This window comes from Camellia sinensis, unplaced genomic scaffold (assembly GCF_055761805.1).
Source record: "Camellia sinensis isolate YWXY unplaced genomic scaffold, ASM5576180v1 Unanchor3, whole genome shotgun sequence".
Classification (NCBI taxonomy): domain Eukaryota; kingdom Viridiplantae; phylum Streptophyta; class Magnoliopsida; order Ericales; family Theaceae; genus Camellia; species Camellia sinensis.
The window spans coordinates 11,759,596-11,772,251 of record NW_028129178.1 but is presented as its reverse complement, the minus strand read 5'-3'; the positions used below and the strand labels follow the sequence as shown (position 1 = coordinate 11,772,251).

The 12,656-nt window shown below is 37.2% G+C and overlaps 2 long non-coding RNA genes across 2 annotated transcripts; both read left to right on the top strand.

Moving 5' to 3' along the window:
• Positions 1-1,987: 1,987 nt before the first annotated feature.
• On the top strand, positions 1,988-5,312 carry LOC145816142 (uncharacterized). The gene is made up of 3 exons (XR_014358563.1): positions 1,988-2,669; positions 3,637-3,675; positions 4,875-5,312. It is a non-coding gene; the product is annotated as an uncharacterized LOC145816142 (long non-coding RNA).
• Positions 5,313-8,387: 3,075 nt separating this feature from the next.
• LOC145816148 (uncharacterized) lies at positions 8,388-11,783 on the top strand. Its single transcript, XR_014358581.1, has 3 exons — positions 8,388-8,855; positions 9,823-9,861; positions 11,061-11,783. It is a non-coding gene; the product is annotated as an uncharacterized LOC145816148 (long non-coding RNA).
• Positions 11,784-12,656: the final 873 nt, after the last annotated feature.

Below are 12,656 nucleotides of genomic sequence, written 5' to 3'. Positions count from 1 at the left end.
TTCCCGCTGAGTCATTCTCTGCTTTGGTTTCCGTTCCTACATGCCACAACTAGATGTTGGAACCCGGTACGCACGCATTTAACTTCGGGGGACAAGAGCTATGCCTGACCATCAAAGAATTTCAAGTGCTAATGGAATCCCAGCGCGATGAGAAAATCTTGCCTCAGCCCCGTTTTGGTCACATCCAAGCTTTGGGAAGGATGTGTGGGCTCATTTTGTATGGGGCTCTATCCTTGGTTCACAATGGAGAGCTAGGCATCCCCAGTTTGATTCATCGATTTTCTAATGCCTATGACCAAAGCAATCTTCTTTGGCAGGGTTTTCGGCAACATGCCCTTTGTTTGTGTATGTTAACGCACTTTCTCCTTGCCCCTAGTCTTGGCGGGTCTAGCATTCGGCTAGTTGAAGTGGCGCAAGGTTTGAAAGAGGGCAAGAGCTGCATTGGCTTGGCGTTGGTCGAGACTTTGATGCACTTAGACGCCTTTCATCGGCGAGAAACAACCAAATTCGCAGGAAGTCCACTACTTTTACAGGTAATGTTTCCCACCCTTTCTAATATGTATTTCTCACATCACTCGACACTCATGCTCTGTTTTTCTCTCAAAACCCTTTTCTCACTTTTTTCCTCAACATATGCCTCTCTATTCTTTAATATCTCTTTTTTTCATCCCTCCCCAGATATGGCTCATAGACAGACTGAAGGTAGTGGACTCTTGCCCTGCATATTCAGGACGGAGCTATTTCTTTTGCCAATGGCTAGTGGATTTCCCGAACGAGGGGTGGTGATGCCATTGGATGTGCAACAGGTTTGCTGCTGACATTGCTTGGCGCTACCCCTAGTTTGATCTGCCTGAGATAAGCTATAACATGACTCCGCAACCTGGAGTTCAGCTGATTGGCTTGACACACTATGTGTTCTATTTTCCGTTCTAGTTCAAGCGTCAGTTCAGACACGACTAGACTTTCACAGAAGAGATGGTAGAGTACTTGGCTTCATTCCCAATCCAAGGTTCATAATTAGCTCGATATCCCACTGCTTGGAGGACGAGAGAACTTCTGGCTCCCGCCCCTAGTTTCAACTGTGCACTTTCTGGCAAGTGCTTGACTTGGCTTGAAGATGAGGTGCAATCTGGACCCACTTTAGCGTCAGGAGCTTCCATAAGCACAAGCAGGGGACGTAGGAACACCTGACTCAACTATGCCCCAAGTTTTTTGCTTTGATCTTACTTTTCAAGTTTTCTTTTTGAATGTAATAAAAGCAACTTTGATGTGTATTGAGAGTTGAAGAACTTTGTATTGAAATCAATGAAATTGAAGTTATGGGCACTGAAAATTTTCCTTTCGGTCAAAAAATGGTCTAAGTTGTAAAAAGATTAATTTGAACAAAATCAACTTTTATTAAAACTTTTCAAAACCATTTTCGATAGGGATCACAACTTGACACACATGGAACCTATCCTTGAGATGTACAACCCCGAATCCAGAAATGAAAAATTGCCCCTTGACTAAATAGCATTGCTCAACACTGTAGTTAGCTATTCTCCCAGGGTAAAGATCACAACCGAACTTTTAGATAACGAAAAGACAAGGATGCCTTGATCAAACACATGGACATAGATGGGAATCAAGCCTTACATAGTTCGGTTCAGGTTCACTCAGGTATTAACGCTCTCCTTTTGAGCTTTAACTTTTTCCAAGGCTGCCCTTTTTTGGGTTTTCAACCTTGCGAGCTCAATTTTTCTTTATTTCTAATTTTTTGTGCTCTAACTTTTGCCTAGGTTGCCCTTCCGGGTTTTCGACCTAGCGAGCCTCTCATGGGTAATATTTCTTCAACTTGTCCATGTTGATCGGTTAGAAAATTCTAGGCCATCCATGTCCATGAGAATAACAGCTCTACCCGACCAAATGGTTTTGATAATGTAAGGACCAGTCCAATTAGGTCTGAACTTGCCCCTAGGGTCATGGATGGGAGCTCGGTTGTAACGACTCGGATTTTAAATTCACATTGGATTGATATATAGTGGTGCCTGTCACCTTAAAATTTGTATGGTTGTCGGACTCTTGATATTGATGGGTTGGCAAGTGAACTATAAATATTATAATTGAGGACCTTTGGATGATGTTTGGAACCTTGATCGAAGCATTAACAAGATATATAGATAAGATTACATAAAAAGTCTCAAATTTGAGTTTGAATTTTTGACCAGCCGTCACTCTTTTGCCCTTTTCTCCTTCCATACTTAGAATTTGAATGTGAGGTTGGAACCATTGGAAAGCTTGTTTCCGGGGCTTCAATTTGAACACAAGAACGGCCTAGAAAGGAGTCCCGATGAGAGAGTTATACCCGTTTGAAATTTCCACATCTGTGCTGGAAGCAGAGCCGCACGTGCGGGGAATAGCGCCGCACGTGCGGGCTGTGCGGGACAGCAGCTAAAAAAACGTGATTTTTCGACCATTTCTTACATTTTCTTTTCCTCTCTTCTTCTCCCCTCTTCCATGTCCGAAAACTTAGCCCTAAAAACTTTGATTTCCTCCACTTTTATCAACAAATCAACCATGGATTTTGCATCAACGATGAAGAACAAGTGAAGATCAACATTTTCAACCGATGGGATTTTGAAATTTCGAAGTTATGCTCTTGACCTAGCTTCCTTGCTTTCAATCTTGAGGTAGGGGTCCTAGTTCTCCTTCAATGCTTACATAAATAGATACATTTTTGGTATTTTGGGGTATATAAATGCAAAATCTACATGTTGAGCATATAGGTTTATATTATGGAAATTTGGGGATTTCGGATTTGAAGAATTTGGGGTTTTGTTGTTGGGTTTAGATTATGGATTATGAACCTAGGATATATAATCAAGGGGAAAATTGGAAGAAAAAATAATGGGTTAAGAAGTTTGAATTTTTCTTGAAATTTCTAGGTTTTTCTAGAAATCCTAGGTTGATTTTTGATGATAATCAATTATTTGGCCCAAATTGAAAGTTGAATCATGAAATTGGTAGGTTGAATTATCTATGTACAAGTTTAATTGGAATTTGGTTATGTTTGAAAATTATGTTTAAAATTTGCGAATGAATTTTGTTATGAGCAATGTAAATCATGTTATAATGAGAAGGAAATTGGAGGAAATGATTTATAAATGATATAGATGACATAAACTCGGTTATGGAATGTTGAAATGGAATTTAAGAATTTCTCTTGAATTATGTTGAATTATATTTAATGATATTGAGTTGAATCATGTTGCTTATGTTGAATTGTAGTGATTATGTGAGATGGTATTGACTATGTTGACTTTGATTTTTGTGATTTAAAATGTAGAGTTTTCCAAAATGGGTTAATCCCAAATTATTTTGCTAAATACTTGTGGGCTTGCTTAGTTGTTAAAATCAAGAGAATGATTTATTTTTGGAAAAATGTGGAAGATGTCCATACAATTCCTTCCTATCTTGAAATCGAAGTGATTGATTAAAAATTCCATATTGTGTTTGCAAGAATGGTAATCATCTATTTCTATATATAGATATATTGAGATGGAGGAAATTGTGGTATAATGGATGGATAATGGTAGGCTTGTGAAGAATAATGAAGGAAGGAAAAAGAACTAATGACTAAGTTATATATGTGTACAGGGCATACTTCAGGAGGGCCAAGCACTCCGTTGTAGCACTGTGAGTAGTAGTACTTCGATGTATCTTTAACCATTAATGATTATTGTTCTCGACGTTATGATCTTTGTCATAAGAATTATGTTGACATGTATGTTATGTATGCTACGTAAATATTGTGAAATTATGGAAACATCAAAGGTGTATGCTATATGAGGAACATTGTGAAATTATGAAAACATCAAAAAGGATTTGTGAAATATGCATCTCGAATTTGTGAAGTATGGATCACCAACTTGTGAAATATGAAACGATGTGGCCGAGCGCCATTTGTGAAGTATGAATTTCTGAATTGTGAATTGTGAAACTATGAAGCCAAGAGCCGAATTGTGAACCTATGAAACCCAAAAGCTAATTTATGTATATGTGAATTTATGAGGCCAAGGGCCGACTTGTGAATTTATGTGGCCAGGGGCCATTTGTGAACTATGAACCTATGTGGCCAGGGGCCATTTGTGAAATTATGAAGCTATGAGGCCAAGGGCCGACTTGTGAATTTATGTGGCCAGGGGCCATTTGTGAACTATGAACCTATGTGGCCAGGGGGCATTTGTGAAATTATGAAGCTATGAGGCCAAGGGCCAAACTTGTGAACTTGTGAATCCAAAGGGCCGAAGGCCAATGTGATAAGTTGTGAATCTATGAAACCTAAAGGCTATTGTGAATGTGTGAACCCCTCAGGCCAAGGGCCGAACTGTGGAATTGTGAAACCGATAAAGTCATCTGTAATCTAATGAAAATGTGTTTACTTTGTCCTGTTAACTTTATGTTAATTATGTCAACTCGTGGGAATGATGTAACGGTTACCATTAGGACTCTATTAATTACAAGGCAAGGCAACTATGTTAACATATAAGAACGATTAAACAACGGTGTGTACTATTGATTAATAGAGCACGTGAATTAAGTCATTTACCCAAAAGAATTTATGTTCATTCTTGAAGAATAGATTCTGAGTAAATATAAGAGTAGCTATGTGTATCCATATGAATTTGAAGTTATGTTGCTATGTTGCTTATGAATTGGAAGTTATTCAGAATCTACGATATAAGTGCAAAGTTTAGCATTATTATGTGACTCTTATGAGAATGTGAATTAGTCTCTTATTGTTAAGCGTATGATAATGACATGATACAACAAGAAACGCTCCAGTTATAATATGTTCCGTTTGAATTAATGAATGATGTTCAAGTATGTTTCAGGTATGTTTCCAGTATGTTACAAGTTCAAGTATGCTGAGGTATGTTTCAAGTATATGTTACAAGTTTGAATATACTACAAGGTCAAACAAGTTTCAAGGGCTTTATGCCAATGTTTCAAGGGCCTCGTGCCACCACATTTCAAGGGCTTATAGCCATCAAGTTTATGTTGCAAGATTGGGCCTAAGGCCGTTATGTACTTAGCACAGAATCAGACTATTACATTGACATGTATTATGTTTCAAGTTAAGCATCATTTTATTTATGTATTACTATTCACTGAGCCCGGCTCACTCTCTATTATGTCTGTTTCTGTAGGTCACCAATCAGGTGGTCAGTCCTAGCCAAGACGCCCGCTTTCTTTTGTCAACCTTCGTATGTCCAAGCACTGTATAAGCCATTTATTTTATCAAGTTGTTAAGATGTTGACTTGTTTATGGGTGTCCCTCTAAGGTTGTTATATATCCTTTCATGTTTGTTTTTTTGTATACGCCCAATCATGGGGCTGGCATTGTAAATGTGTATGTATATGCTCCGAGTTATAGTTGGAACTTTATCTATCCACTATAATGCATGTGATGAACGAGATCCTGGCATGTAGAAGTAGCTCAATGGAGTTTATTTGTTTCATTATTTCCATTTTTTTTTTCGTGCTTCCGATAAGGCCCCGTATGTTATGTTACCAGGTTACATGTCCGTTTCTGAATAGGTCATGCCCAAACTTTTAGGGGCGGGTTTGGGGCGTGACAAGTGGTATCAGAGCACGAGTTGCTATCTCACACACGAATCCATTGAGCTTTAGGATGTCTAGAAAAGACTTAGGCATCATGCATTAAACCCTTAGTGCATATGAAAGAAAGTGATGGCAACGTTAAATGCAATCTGTTAACGCTAACAATTATCATCCCTGTCCACTGTATATGCTTTGTGTATATTGTGAATGATTGTGATGTAGAACATGGTAAGACATGCAGATGGGGTTAAATCATCAGAGTTGCGCAGCGGAAGCATGGTAAGGGTTCGAGCTGATCGGTAAGACAGTCCCTATGTCAATGATTAAATAAGACGTATGTTATCGATTGTTATTTGCGGATTGGAAGTTGCTTATCATCTGTTTAGATGAAGTGATTAAACCCTAGGTATGGAATAATCCTAAAACTAAAGAGAACGATATAGTCTTCCTTGTCACAACAATGTTTAGATCTTTGATTTTGTGCAATTACTGCATATGAGTATTTTGATAAGATGTGTTTGTGGGCTAACTGAACTTGTGTTGAATACGAATGGCTGTTTGAAGAAGTTATGTATATAATGACCCCTCTTAGAATTGTGTGTAATTTGTTATGGAAGTCTGTAATTTGAAATTTGCATTCTGAAATATGAAATTAGACATTTGAAATCTGACATTTGACTTTGTCATCTGTAATCTGTTTTGTTATGTGTAAATTGTAATCTGTAATTAAAATTCCATATAAAGAATGGTTGAACGACATGAATGACCTTACCCACATTACGTGTTTGCTTGTGTGAGACTTGTAAAAAGGGAGGCAGCTAATGACTACTTTGAGAACAACCCAATTAATTGATAAACTGATAAGTTACCGCAAGAATTAAAATCCTGCCTATGTATATTATGACGAAAGATTAAGAAATCATTTCTATGAAAATTTCTGTGTAAATGTACGAATGATAGATATTGCAATTTGTTAAATTAATCCCTACTCCGTATTTGAAGGATGTAATGTAAATTGTTCTGCACGACACTGTGAACTTTAAAAAAAAAAAAAAAAAGACGAATAGACAGGGAAGTGTTCTCTATTGATGGTGAATTAACGTTATGTACTGGACATTTATCTCATTCGGTATGCTTATACAATATGATATGCGCGACGTAATATTGAACTAATTTGGCTAAGAAGTCTAACTCTGATATTAGGTGATCAAATCATTTTGTCATTGAATTGTTGACTTCTAGATGTATCTGCATGGGTGTGGTTACTGTATACTTAAGGAAATCTATGACCCTATGAATGGACCCAGTAGGACCTACGTATGTGAAATAACTGGATACTCTGTTATATGTTAATTGATTGAGCCAGACGACTGGTCTATAATTTCTATATGACTGTTTGCTGACCCATTGTAATTGTGAGCTATGCATACTACTTAGACCCGAGCTTTTAATAGTATGATTAAATGTCTATTATGACACGTCTGTATGAATTTATAAAAGTGTATGATACTAGTTTTGATATGGTCGTAGCTATTTGACTTGGAGTATAGTCCTCTTGTGTTACTGAACTTAGAAGTAATGTTATGAGGAATTCACGATGTGTACTGTGATCTCTTTTTCTGTTGTATTGACCATATCATTCTGAATTAATATACCGGTATGACTCTGAAGTGTTTTTGGGAACAAGGGATATGACCAGCGAATTATAAAGCTAAAGGTTGCGTACATAAACAATTTATTTGTGACTATTGGAATGAAATATGCCTCGTTAATTAGGCAAAACCTTGTTGGTAGGCTCTAATATATGATTTCATTATGCATAACCGAATTTGGATCTAACCACGTGACTAATTTAATTATTTTGGAACTATTTATGACTTTAATGGACAACCCATCTCCGAGTAAATGGCACTATGAAATTTACCCAAAGAACTACTTAACTGGGCAAGTTTGAACATGTACTTTTGAATGAGAATTACATATGAACTATTAAGGTTGGATCAATTTGGTTATGAGCACAGTATATTGTGAAGGAAATTAACGTATGCTGTGGGAAGTTATGAATTATGTGCTTAGGGGAATGCTATTTATTATGTTTCTGTATTTAAGAATTATATGTTTCTATAGCTGAGAATTGATGCGACATGAAAATATTGTGATTACAAACCCTGCCTACTAGGGAGTTTATGTCTGGAATGTCCTGTCAAGGACTCTTGTAATTATATCTTATTCGATACAAGATCCTGTGAAATAAAATATGAGATGTTTCCTTTTATTTTACATACCTAGAATGGGCCTGTTTGAGTTGTCTTCTATTTGGTTTTCTTCAATTTCGAGGATAAAATATCCCCAAGGTGGGTAAGTTTTAACACTTTGTATTTTGGGTTGAGGAATGAAGTGAGGTGTAATGGGAAGTTGTTAAGGTTGGGTGGATATGTAGGATGCTCTCATGCTTTGTTGTGAACTAGGGGTTGTTAAGAATTGGTGAGTATAAGGTTATTGCTATTTTTGTTAGAACGGATGCAAATTTCGGGGACGAAATTTTTTAAGGTGGGAAGGGTGTAACGACTCGGATTTTAAATTCACATTGGATTGATATATAGTGGTGCCTGTCACCTTAAAATTTGTATGGTTGTCGGACTCTTGATATTGATGGGTTGGCAAGTGAACTATAAATATTATAATTGAGGACCTTTGGATGATGTTTGGAACCTTGATCGAAGCATTAACAAGATATATATATAAGATTAGATAAAAAGTCTCAAATTTGAGTTTGAATTTTTGACCAGCCGTCACTCTTTTGCCCTTTTCTCCTTCCATACTTAGAATTTGAATGTGAGGTTGGAACCATTGGAAAGCTTGTTTCCGGGGCTTCAATTTGAACACAAGAACGGCCTAGAAAGGAGTCCCGATGAGAGAGTTATACCCGTTTGAAGTTTCCACATCTGTGCTGGAAGCAGAGCCGCACGTGCGGGGAATAACGCCGCACGTGCGGGCTGTGCGGGACAGCAGCTAAAAAAACGTGATTTTTGGACCATTTCTTACATTTTCTTTTCCTCTCTTCTTCTCCCCTCTTCCATGTCCGAAAACTTAGCCCTAAAAACTTTGATTTCCTCCACTTTTATCAACAAATCAACCATGGATTTTGCATCAACGATGAAGAACAAGTGAAAATCAACATTTTCAACCGATGGGATTTTGAAATTTCGAAGTTATGCTCTTGACCTAGCTTCCTTGCTTTCAATCTTGAGGTAGGGGTCCTAGTTCTCCTTCAATGCTTACATAAATAGATAGATTTTTGGTATTTTGGGGTATATAAAGGCAAAATCTACATGTTGAGCATATAGGTTTATATTATGGAAATTTGGGGATTTCGGATTTGAAGAATTTGGGGTTTTGTTGTTGGGTTTAGATTATGGATTATGAACCTAGGATATATAATCAAGGGGAAAATTGGAAGAAAAAATAATGGGTTAAGAAGTTTGAATTTTTCTTGAAATTTCTAGGTTTTTCTAGAAATCCTAGGTTGATTTTTGATGATAATCAATTATTTGGCCCAAATTGAAAGTTGAATCATGAAATTGGTAGGTTGAATTATCTATGTACAAGTTTAATTGGAATTTGGTTATGTTTGAAAATTATGTTTAAAATTTGCGAATGAATTTTGTTATGAGCAATGTAAATCATGTTATAATGAGAAGGAAATTGGAGGAAATGATTTATAAATGATATAGATGACATAAACTCGGTTATGGAATGTTGAAATGGAATTTAAGAATTTCTCTTGAATTATGTTGAATTATATTTAATGATATTGAGTTGAATCATGTTGCTTATGTTGAATTGTAGTGATTATGTGAGATGGTATTGACTATGTTGACTTTGATTTTTGTGATTTAAAATGTAGAGTTTTCCAAAATGGGTTAATCCCAAATTATTTTGCTAAATACTTGTGGGCTTGCTTAGTTGTTAAAATCAAGAGAATGATTTATTTTTGGAAAAATGTGGAAGATGTCCATACAATTCCTTCCTATCTTGAAATCGAAGTGATTGATTAAAAATTCCATATTGTGTTTGCAAGAATGGTAATCATCTATTTCTATATATAGATATATTGAGATGGAGGAAATTGTGGTATAATGGATGGATAATGGTAGGCTTGTGAAGAATAATGAAGGAAGGAAAAAGAACTAATGACTAAGTTATATATGTGTACAGGGCATACTTCAGGAGGGCCAAGCACTCCGTTGTAGCACTGTGAGTAGTAGTACTTCGATGTATCTTTAACCATTAATGATTATTGTGCTCGACGTTATGATCTTTGTCATAAGAATTATGTTGACATGTATGTTATGTATGCTACGTAAATATTGTGAAATTATGGAAACATCAAAGGTGTATGCTATATGAGGAACATTGTGAAATTATGAAAACATCAAAAAGGATTTGTGAAATATGCATCTCGAATTTGTGAAGTATGGATCACCAACTTGTGAAATATGAAACGATGTGGCCGAGCACCATTTGTGAAGTATGAATTTCTGAATTGTGAATTGTGAAACTATGAAGCCAAGAGCCGAATTGTGAACCTATGAAACCCAAAAGCTAATTTATGTATATGTGAATTTATGAGGCCAAGGGCCGACTTGTGAATTTATGTGGCCAGGGGCCATTTGTGAACTATGAACCTATGTGGCCAGGGGCCATTTGTGAAATTATGAAGCTATGAGGCCAAGGGCCGACTTGTGAATTTATGTGGCCAGGGGCCATTTGTGAACTATGAACCTATGTGGCCAGGGGGCATTTGTGAAATTATGAAGCTATGAGGCCAAGGGCCAAACTTGTGAACTTGTGAATCCAAAGGGCCGAAGGCCAATGTGATAAGTTGTGAATCTATGAAACCTAAAGGCTATTGTGAATGTGTGAACCCCTCAGGCCAAGGGCCGAACTGTGGAATTGTGAAACCGATAAAGTCATCTGTAATCTAATGAAAATGTGTTTACTTTGTCCTGTTAACTTTATGTTAATTATGTCAACTCGTGGGAATGATGTAACGGTTACCATTAGGACTCTATTAATTACAAGGCAAGGCAACTATGTTAACATATAAGAACGATTAAACAACGGTGTGTACTATTGATTAATAGAGCACGTGAATTAAGTCATTTACCCAAAAGAATTTATGTTCATTCTTGAAGAATAGATTCTGAGTAAATATAAGAGTAGCTATGTGTATCCATATGAATTTGAAGTTATGTTGCTATGTTGCTTATGAATTGGAAGTTATTCAGAATCTACGATATAAGTGCAAAGTTTAGCATTATTATGTGACTCTTATGAGAATGTGAATTAGTCTCTTATTGTTAAGCGTATGATAATGACATGATAAAACAAGAAACGCTCCAGTTATAATATGTTCCGTTTGAATTAATGAATGATGTTCAAGTATGTTTCAGGTATGTTTCCAGTATGTTACAAGTTCAAGTATGCTGAGGTATGTTTCAAGTATATGTTACAAGTTTGAATATACTACAAGGTCAAACAAGTTTCAAGGGCTTTATGCCAATGTTTCAAGGGCCTCGTGCCACCACATTTCAAGGGCTTATAGCCATCAAGTTTATGTTGCAAGATTGGGCCTAAGGCCGTTATGTACTTAGCACAGAATCAGACTATTACATTGACATGTATTATGTTTCAAGTTAAGCATCATTTTATTTATGTATTACTATTCACTGAGCCCGGCTCACTCTCTATTATGTCTGTTTCTGTAGGTCACCAATCAGGTGGTCAGTCCTAGCCAAGACGCCCGCTTTCTTTTGTCAACCTTCGTATGTCCAGGCACTGTATAAGCCATTTATTTTATCAAGTTGTTAAGATGTTGACTTGCTTATAGGTGTCCCTCTAAGGTTGTTATATATCCTTTCATGTTTGTTTTTTTTGTATACGCCCAATCATGGGGCTGGCATTGTAAATGTGTATGTATATGCTCCGAGTTATAGTTGGAACTTTATCTATCCACTATAATGCATGTGATGAACGAGATCCTGGCATGTAGAAGTAGCTCAATGGAGTTTATTTGTTTCATTATTTCCATTTTTTTTTTCGTGCTTCCGATAAGGCCCCGTATGTTATGTTACCAGGTTACATGTCCGTTTCTGAATAGGTCATGCCCAAACTTTTAGGGGCGGGTTTGGGGCGTGACATCGGTTGTCTTTCAGCACCAAATTCCCTTCCTTAAGATTCCGAGAATTAACTTTCTTGTTAAAAGCCCTGGCAATCCTACGTTGATAACCCTAAATATGGTACATGCTTTCAGCCTCCTCTCATCGAACAGCATTAGTTTTTCGAACCTGCTCTGCTGCCAATCCGCTTCTGCTATCTGGCACTTAGCCATAACCCGCATCGACGGAACCTCTATTTCAATCGGCAAAACAACTTCCATCCCATAAACAAGAGAGTACGGAGTTGCCCCAGTAGATGTCCGAATTGAAGTTTTGTAGCCCCAGAGAGCAAATGGCAATTTGTCTGGCTAGTCCCTGTGGGTCTCAACCATTTTCTGCAAAATGTGCTTGATGTTCTTGTTGGCGGCCTTAACAGCTCCATTGGTTTGCGACTGATATGTGGATGACTTATGAAAAGCCACATTATATTTCTCCAACAAGTCGATCACTTCTTGCTTGAAATGGGAGCCATTATCTAAAATGATCTCATTCGGGACTCCATAACCGCAAATAATGTTGTTGCGGATGAACTTAGCCACATGCATTACTTTCAACACCGCATAAGACTGAGCTTCCACCCACTTCGTGAAATAATCAATTGCCACTAGAATGTACTCGTGTCCATTTGACCCTTTCAGTGTAACTGCCCCAATGACGTCAATTCCCCAGACTGAGAAAGGCCATGGTGAAATCATGTTGTACAGCTTCGACGGCGGGATATTCATGTGATTTGCATGAATTTGGCATTTGTGGCATCGCTAAACAAAACCAATACAATCCTCCTCCATGGTAGACTAGTAGTAACCTTGCCTGAGAATCTTCCAGGCTAGT